Consider the following 10,412-nt stretch of genomic DNA (forward strand, 5'->3'; position numbering starts at 1 on the left):
GACAGATCCATGTGCATCTGGTTATGATGCTGTCTCTGAAAACGTGATTCCCCAAGAGCTTAGCGAGAAAGGCAGATTGTGCATCTCAAAGAGGCAGCCCAGATAAGCCTGTCTGAACCTGTTATTCCAGTGGCTCTACTGGACCATACATGATTACTCTTGCCTTCTCACCAGGTCCTCTAGGGACAATGCTACATACTTTTGAGACAAGTTAGTTGGGATTGGGGTGAAGTCTGTGAACCATGGAATGCTATGTTCCTTTTTCTGAAACTAACCGGCCCTTCTGGGGATCAAACCCGTGACCTTGGGCTCCTTAGCACTTTACTTCAACCATGCCCAGGACAAATACAAGTTTGAAGCCAGAGAAGCACTGAACCACACATAAGAATGTAATCAACAGAGCCACAGGGAAACATATAAAGTAAGCACATTCTGTATAGGCAAAAAGAACAGAAGGTTTGGAAAGAACCTACATACTCTGACTCCCTTCCTCATCTCAAGGCTTACTGGAAAGTCTCACTTGGACCTCTTCTAACACTTTGTCTTCATCCCATTTTCCTCTCTCACTGTCTGCCTCGAAAAGTGACTTTCTATTTGGAATTTACAGCCTGTAGCACCACCTCTCAGTAACTAATTCAGAACCTTCAAGTTGTTCTTCACAATGACTTCACCTTTCCACTACACATTAGATTAAATCAGTCCAGCAAGGGAACTGTTCACATCCCTGTCATTATTTCTGCTTCTGTCTATTCCCCAAAATACCATCTTAATCTAACTCTTGTCACCTTCTAGACAGTTGCAGTAACGGCCTCCCAGCTCTGCTCTCTCCGATTCATTGTGAAATCGGTCACAAAAGTCCTGCTTAGCACAACTCAAATTCTGTTATTAGCCAATGGCTACTATTCTAGCTCAATTTATTTTATTTTTTCAATATCTAGTATATCACAACTCTCCATATGCATCCTGCCTTTGCATGTCATTTTACCTTGCCGTTTGTCTCCTTTCCCCTTTCTATATATTCAAAGGCCAGCCTTTGAAGTAGCCATTTAAAGATAATCCATGCTCCAGTTCTGCTATTCTAGGCTACTTCGAAGCCAGTGGATTCTTTTTCTGTTGAATTCCTGGATCCCATATTGCAGTATCACCAAGAGCTAGCTCTTCATTATCTAACACTAGATCTCTTTGTTCTATGAAATTCCTCTCTACTAATCACGTTATAAATTCAGGGAAGACAAGGATTTGGTTATTATGTCATAGGCAATTTTGGAGACCTCATATATGAGAGGTGCTATTCTAGAAATGTAGCCACAAGGCAATCAGATTTATATTCCAGTCATAGAGAAACGGACAATTAGAATAATACATGAACCTGGTTTGTGTCAACTTTTTCTGCATAGATGTGAAAAAAATGTCAGTTCTCTCCAGATAGGGCACTAATGACAGACCAAGGAAACAACTGCACCCAAGTCTGACCTGGTGAACCAATAACTCTAAAAGAGGTTACTTATAGGAGCATGTGTAACTTACAGGTGGATAAACTACAGAGAAAGCCCCACAGCACCTCTCAGTAATTGTCAAATGATCCCATATCCTCAGGGGCGTGAGGGGTTCTTTCTAGAGCTGCCTTCTTAGTCACCTCCTCAGTTGTCTCCTGTATAACGACACGAGCCCTTGGTCCCCTCCATAGAGGAATGCTAGTAGACTCAATATTGTCAGAATCTCACATGAGAAGCTGTGACTACAGCTTCTCTGATTTCAAGATAATAGTAGTAGTCATGGCATGCACAGAGAACAACAGTCTACAATCAACCAAACGAGACGACACTATGATAAAAATGTGAACTGAATTACTACTATTAATTCGTCTCTTATCTGGGCCCAGGCAGACAGTGAATGCCTTCAAATCATGTGTGCTTTGCATGCACATGCTCACTGTTTATATGTAGGGATACACGAGTGCACATATTTGTACAAGCCAGAGTTAAACCTTGGGTGTTGGTCTTCGGAAGCCATTACCTTGCTATTTCATTCTCACTGGCCTGGTACTTGCAAATTAAGTTACACTGGCTATACAGTGAACCCCAAGAATTCCTGTCTCTGTCTCCATAGCACCAATATTACAAGCATGCACCACTATGCCTGGTTTTATGTTAGTTCTGGGGATCAAATGCAGGTCCCCATGCTAGGATATTGGTTACTTCACCAATTGAGCTATCTCCCAGCCCAGGACTTCTGCAAAATAAATGATTCCCCAAATCTAACTAGAGACTATCATCTTATTATCTAGGATTTTTCCTTCCATACAGGCCTTGCCAAACTTACTTCCTCTTTTGAAATCCTGTCCCAATCTTCTGTGTGGTCACCATCTCCAGCTCTAACAACACTGTCCAATACAGCAGAAATTGTGTTCTCAAAATATGGCTGGTACAAACAATAATGTATATAATTATAAAATACCAGATTTCAGAGACTTGCCATGAAAAAAAAATGACAATAACAACAACAAAGTGGCTTTTCCTGGGGACATGTGCATAAATGTCTGTTCACAACAAATAAGCAATAAAGACAGACTAAAGAAATGACCCAATGGAAGTCCAGCTTAGTGAACCAATGAGTCCAGTGGGATTCCTTATTTACAGAAACATGGATGACTCAAAAACTGGTGCATTATCAAAAAGTGTACCCCATGGGATTTATGAAGATGCAGCCCTGGAGCAGCCCTGTGACTTTCAAGAAGTTCAGCTGGTCAGAGATTATCCATTACCCATCAACTGCTACTACTTATTTAACTTTGATGGATAAGGGGATGATTTGGAGGACTTATAAGTTTCAGGAACTTCCTGTGAGTTAGGAGTTGTTTACATCCTTGACCTTACACAATTTCTTTACTTTCTATATCTTAACAAACCTCTCTCTGGAATGGAATGTTTTAATGCACAGAAAATTGCTACATAACACTAATTAATATTTTATATTGATTGTGTATCAGAATGGCACACAATCTGATACAAAAGTAATGACAGAACTAATCTGACATTAGTTCTGACGAGTTAAATTATATTGTTAAAATATGTTTCATCTGTTTTTTATTAGTTTTACTTTTTTAAAAGTAGTAACTAAAAATCCATTACTTGTAGTTTACACATTTTCTGTTAACGTTTATGACTGTATCTCTGTGTGGAAGTATATGTGCATTGAGAGCACACAGGGCATGTGCCACAATGTACTTGCAGAGGTCAAAGGCCAACTTTCAGGAATCAGTTCTCTCTTTCCTCCATGTGAGTTCAAGGAACTGAACTCAAGTCACCTGGTTTGGCAACAGGCGCCTTTAACTACCACCACACATAACCTCATTACATTTCTGTCAGATATTAGTCACCTAGACTATCTGCACATCATAGTGATATTGAATATTACAATGTGCCATTATTCTGATTGTCTGGACTGCCATGTGGTAGAACTAAATGTACTCTTTCTCTTCTCAGGGCTACTTTACGTGTGGGCTTCCCTTCTTCCACCAATGACTCTTTCAATTTTCCAGATTTAGAAAGTCATAAGTTTTTATCTTTCCTCATAAATCACCTCTTACCAAGTCTTGGGCAGTTTTCTTCCTTCCTTTTATTTTCATGACTCTGCCTTAAGTAATATCTAAGGACGGCTTCATGTAGCTTCCTTGCCTCTTTCTCCTCCTTTGTATCCCCCTCCCATTACCTCCATATTAATTTTCTTAATCAACTACCATTATCAGAGTGATATACACGCACAGAAGTCTTTGAGATCCTTATAGGTTCCTTCCAAGTGAGATATAAAAGATTACAGGCATTCTGTCTGACTTGTCCTAGTTATTTTATTCTTCACATGCAGAGCCATGTCTAACTGGCCCAACAATAACCTCCCTCCTTAAAAGATGGCTTTTCTCTAGAGAAGTAAATGGTTCTTTCTGTCTACCAAGTGGTTCAGGTGAAAAGTCTGAGTTACTTTTGATCTTTCTTTCTCTCTCAATCCAAGTTGAATCCATTAAGAAATCCTATAATCTTTCTCTGAAAAAAAATATGTCTCAAATCAGATTCCCCATTCATTATCTTTATGCATATATCACCAAAAAGATTCTTCCACAGTGCACTCAAATTTTAATTTGGCTCTTTACTAGTGTGGTAAGTTGGATTATATTCCTTGGTAAGATAGATTCAAGCCCCCCAAAACCCTTTATATACCAATGACAGTGGGTATCTGGAAATAAGAGTCTTTGCAGGTGAATTAGATAAAACTATCAGGACATAATCCTCCTAGTCCTAGGTAAGCCCTAAATTCAGTGATCAGGGTCTTCCTGATGCAAATAAGAGGACTGGAAAAGAGGGACATCAACACAGGGAAGTAGTCATGGGCCAAGGGTAACAGAGGCTTGAACGATGCTACATCATACCCAAGGTGCCAGATGCTGCCAAAATTGGGCAAAGTCTTCAGAGAGACATGGCCCTGCCAGCATCTTGATTTTATAACTCTGACTTCCAGAACTCAATCTGTAACACAGAAAATTCCTGTTGTTAATCTATTCAGTTTGGGTTACTTTATGATGGCAACTCTAGCTAGCTTATGTTCTGCCCTGTTTCATGCAGTCCATCTGTCTGCTTGGTTTTTAGAGACATTAGCTCATACTATAGGCTCAGACTAGCCTCAAACTCACCATAGAGTCATGGTTGCCGGAAACTCATACTTCCCTGACCTTGGCTTCCCACATACTGATTTCAGGACTAAGCCACTACATCCAGTTTATGATCTGTTCTTAAAAGGGGTACTTTGAGTCTCAGTTTCTTCATTTAAAGAATATCAACATTTAAATTCCAGACAAATTAACAGATAAATATTAGAACAGCCTGCAAAATCAACAATTCCTCTTGCATTCATAAGAAAGAGAAGAGCCCAAGATAAATCATAGATGGATCCAGACTCACAAGCAGCAACTGTGGGAGGCAAGGCTAGGATAGCAAACCATGGACTGCAAAGGACTGAGTCCTGGAGATCTGGCACTGACCATTCTGAGAGTTATACTCTGACGTAGCTCTAAGATCACTCTACAGTATTCTGAGATTTACTGCTGTACTCTCAGCAAGGTTCCAACAGAAATATCGGTAAAAACATTCTCTCCTACTTCCAACATGGTAGTGGGCATAGTACCAGGCAGACTGGACTAGCAGACTGGAGCCTAATCTGTTAAGAGTCATCACAGTTTAAAGTATCTAAGTGAGACATCCTCCTGCCACTCTAGAGGAAAGAGAGCCTATGGGGCTGAGAGCCAAGACACAGGTTCACTGAACACTAAACTTCACTGCAGGATTTTGCACCATTTCCCATTTCCAATGCAACACATCTTCACAGTCATGACAACCTATTTACAGCAGCTTCTTTGATCCAGCTATCAGCAACGATTCAGGACATGAAAGGATGGATTAATGAACAGTTGGGTTGAGACCTGGGAAAAATAGATTAAGATTGTATGAAGGGTCTAAGAGTATGATCTGGATGGCATAAGTGTAGATAGCAAAAAGAACCACATTGAACAAATTTATATGTCAAGCAGTACACAAAGAGCTTAGTATTTTGCCTCAATCAATTCTTGACATGACACTAGTGGGATACCCATTGAGTGAGCTGGGTTTAGAATGCTTAAATAGCTTCATTAGAAAATATGGGGGAAAGTCCCAGGATCTTACCTGTAATTCCTGTAAATCAACATGAAAATACAGATAATACAGTTTAAAAATTGAAAGAAGATATGGAGAACTTGTGGAAGTGAACCCACACACAATCACGTGGAAAGCAGAGTACTACTCTCATTTGTAAACAAAAAAAACAGAAGATTAAGCCAAAGTGAAATACCACTGAAGTGGAAACTTCCAGTCTTTTTGGAAAGTCAGTGATGTCAAAGAATGTTTCACTGAAGCAGACACAGGTAAAAGGATGTTTTGCTAAAGCAGACATGTGAAGGAAAGTTTCACTGAAGCAGATACATGAAAGAACACATGATGTTAAAAAGGACCCAATAGACCGTGGATAACGCTGGATGGTATTGGTACACCTTGCCATTCCTTAATGGTCATCGTTTGTCATGACTGCATAGAAATAAACGCACCAAAAAACTTCAGGTCGTGTTCTGTTGGCTTCTTGCAGCTTCTGCAGGCTCAGGCGACTGGTAGAATGATGTCAGCTGATGTAGACTCACGTGGAGTTTTGCTGAGGAAGACTCATGAAAGGACTTGTGATGTTTGGAAGGAGTATAAATAGGACTCAATGGACAATGACAGGGGTTGCATAGCTAGCTTCACAATGCTTTGTTGTTCTCACATTTTCATCTTTGCTGACCTTCACTTTGTTGAGAGAGCACAGCAGAGAATTTCTCCTGGTATCCCTGCTAGTCCTGGTTGCTCCTACTGAGCCATGTCAATTCAGCTGAGGCCTTGATGTTTCTGCTGGGTCATGCCACCACTGCTGGTTCATGTTTGCTATCTGCTGAACTGGACTGCTGGTATGTATCCTGACAACATAAATTGGATTTGCTCCCAAGAACAATTTCTAAACAGGTCCACTTCCCTTGCATTCTAATAACCTTTCTTTTCCACCACCTCTGGCGGGTGGTGGGCTAGAAGGTAGGTTAAAGCATTTAAGAACCTTTATTAAAAGTAGGATTTGAAAAAAATCTAAGCTAACATAGCAGATTTCCATAATATTGGCAAATTTTAAGGTGTTTTTTTTTAATATCAAGAATTGTAGCAGCACAGGAAAGCGAGTGGTCTCAAAACCCGTCTGTAGGTGTATTCACCAGTTCGCTGACTAGCAAGTAAAGAGTAACCATTGAAATTTTTAGTACCCATATGCTGTGACCCAGCAGATCCACATCCATGAGGGAAGCTCTCACACATGTATACTCAGGGAGGGAAGAAGCATGGGGATGTTTATGGCAGCATTTTATTTTCTAGATGGAAACCCGTGGAGAGCATTAATGTCCTTAGTAGGAGATATTTGACTGAGAGGTAAGTACCCGAGAAAGACTTCTCCTAGTCTCTATATGCTACTGTAAAATAATGATCAATCTATAAAAAATGAACATTTCGTTTCTCAAAATTCCAGTCTCAGAAGCCCTTCGCTTCCAAATTATGTCTTCTTGCTGCATCTTCCAAAGGACACAGAGACAGGAAAGGGGGCAAATATGAACGGATTGAACCACTTCCTCTCGGCCCTTTAGTGTACTGCTTCATTCATAATGATAGAGTTTTCATGAATGAAGGACTTCTAAAAAAGGCCCTGACAACACCATCACACCGGAGATGTCTCAAAAACTTGATTTTAGGCAACATTAAGACCCTCAGAGTGTTTGTAGTCATAAACAGACAGAAGCCTTTACAAAGAATGAGAGAAAAAAATCTCCATGAAGCAGATAACTGGAATCCCAAAGCATTAAGGGGAAAGTAGGCTAGAAAAGACTATCCAAAATAATCCACATGCACAGTAGTAAACAAAACCACCTGTTACTTGTTAATAGGATAAAAGCTGGGTGGATGGATGGATTTTTTTAAATCAAAGGATTATATTATTTTTATTTTTGTGTTTCAGTTTTGTTCCATTAAATCTTTACTGGGAGATTATCAGTCAATGAAATGAACAGCATTCTTTTGTCCCAACACATAAATTAAAAAATAATATGCATGAATAGGTTATCTATGATTCATTGTCCCCACTTCCCATGTATTTCTCCAGTGTACCTGCCTGCTCTTTATCCACTGCTATCACGCTATTTCATTACTGAAACAAAAATCTGACTGCACATCAGAACCTTATGGCTGCACTCAAATGATTCAGAAAGTCTGGAAATTGGGACCATAAAATATCCATCTTCAACAACTCCCCTAAGTGACACTTTTCCACTTAATATCTGTCCACATTTGGAATCCCAGTCACCATATGCAAGATATATACTAGCCTCCCTTGGCTTTAGAAACACTCCCAACTAACAGAGAAACATGTCAGCAACTGTTTGTGAACCAGTGTGCTATCCTCAGGCAAGACAGACAAGTTTAATTTGTGTTGAGCAAGCAATAGTTATGGGATAAATAAATACATAGATGTCAGCTGACCCCACAAGGACGAGTAAAAAGGTGCCGATAGTGGTCTGTAGATCAAGAACTTGGTACATCCTGTGTTGAAGGGCTGCTGGGAGAAGACAAACCCAAGGCCAAGGAAAAGTTGTGTAAGAGGGAAAACGTAAAAGAAGGATTCGGAAGCCGGGAAAGAGTCACATATGAAATAAAGAGTCATTTACTGTTTTCTAATCACAACTCTATTTAATGAGGAGATTTGGCAGAGAGGGGAACCTGGTTGGAATAAAGATGTTTTATTAACTAAAGAACAACCCAGGAGAGATTATAGTAGCCAGATGAACTGCACTGGCCTTCCCTAACTCACCAGCTGTTTCCTTTCTGTTGAATGGAAATAGAAAAAATTTAAACTTTCTAAACTCAATATGAAAATATATTTTTCAGACTCTAGAGAGCATGATCAGGTCCACACGAAAGAAATGACTTAGCGGTGACTTAACGGTCCATCCCCAGAATACAAATTCAAGTGGCCAGACATGGAATGTTCATCAGCCCGATGACATCCACAGAGTTGTTTTCATGCTTAATCAGACGAGTCTCGGGCAGCTTTTAAATATGGAAAGGATGACACACAAAGGTTGGTGCCAATTTCTGGCTATGCACTTTGCTTAGAAATTGACTTGGGCTGGCTGATGTTTTGGTGCAAAGGGGTTCCTGGTGAGACCAGAATGAAATATGAAGAACTGAAAAAGATGTCACCTCTCTTTGAGTGCCCGGGGTTGTAAAAGGTCAGCGAGGTGACAAAGTGACAAATTCTCATGACACCATATAATGAGATTTTGTAGATTACAGTTGGAGTAGGCAATTTCCATTACTATTTCTTGGATAAGTAAATGGTTTTAAATCCTCTATTAAAAGCATAATAAATGACTGAAAGCATAAAAATTAAAACCTGATTCTTTCATTTGCTTTTACCCTAGAAATACAAATTTGGATTATAATGTAAATTTAGATTTTTTTTAAATGCATAGGAAGTCATATCACTGAAAACATTTCTTTCAAGACTAAAAGAAGTTGTCAACTTTCATTCAAAATGAAGAATACCGAAGAAGTAATAAGATCCTGCCACTGCAGAGTTCAGAGTCAAGCTTTGATTTTTCTTTATGTGTTCATACTGAGAGCAATGCAAGATCACAGATTACCCCTGGAATGGGCAACTTTAGAACTTTCAAAGTCTCCAGCTTTCATCTTACCAAGTCATGCTTGGCTTCTAGGAAATACCTGGTGGGAGACCAAAGAGAGAGGGAAGACCCCATCAAAATCCTACCAAAGCTAATTCATTTGGGGAAAAGAAATCACTTTTTTTTTCTTGGCTAAAGGAATTTGGTTTGGCTTTCCACATGACCCAAATTCACCAGATAATTACCAGTTTTCTGTTTCTCTTCATGTCATTTTGGTCTGGCCTTTGAATCCTGGGTGTACCCACAGTCCAAGGAATTAACTGAAAATTTCCCCTGACATTATTAAACCCATATACCATGCAGTTTATGGCCTGCTGCAGAAGCCCAGCTTTACAGCACCAGGAAATGTGCTCTGGCGATCGACACAGGCCCCCAAGTCAGGTCAAGGGGGGAAAGGTTGTAGAACAGGCTAGTTGAGGTTACAAACAACTTGCAGGCAAAGATATGCCTGTTTCAAGCACCATTTTCCCCTGTACCAACAGTGCTGGCCAACACTGAAAAGGGTTCCATAATTATTTAAAGCATTTACTAATCAAGAAACAGTAAAGCAAATCAATAGCCCCGAAAACATTGAGATAATGAAATATAACTCCTATTTTGATTATTATAAAAGCCTGTCAATTTCTCATTCCTTAAATCATACATAAACACGGGCACACACACACATGTATACACGTACGTGTTCATACACATACATGCTCACATGTGCACACATGTGAATTTGCCCTCTTGTGGCAACGTCTCTAACCAGCCGTCACCGGACTCCACTATGTACAAGATATTGCTCTAGCAAAGTCCTCCCTGTGTGTTAATTCATTTAAGCACTGCAAACCCATGTGGCAGGAATTAATGATCACACCATCTGCAAGATAAGGAAACCAGGGCCCGGAGCACTTCTAAAACTTCCTCAAAGTTTCCTAGCTAATAAGGGGGGAGGGCAACTAGGTAAAAGACAGTTACCTGGCTCCAGAGACCGTACGCTTATTGAATTTGTTCTGTGAAGTCCTGAATTAAAACTTAAATGATGGGAATGGTTGGTACACACAACCCCAGTGCTGGGAGCTTCATTTTTACATCCCAA

The sequence above is a fragment of the Arvicanthis niloticus genome, chromosome 22 (genome assembly GCF_011762505.2).
Source record: "Arvicanthis niloticus isolate mArvNil1 chromosome 22, mArvNil1.pat.X, whole genome shotgun sequence".
In the NCBI taxonomy this organism is placed as follows: Eukaryota; Metazoa; Chordata; class Mammalia; order Rodentia; family Muridae; genus Arvicanthis; species Arvicanthis niloticus.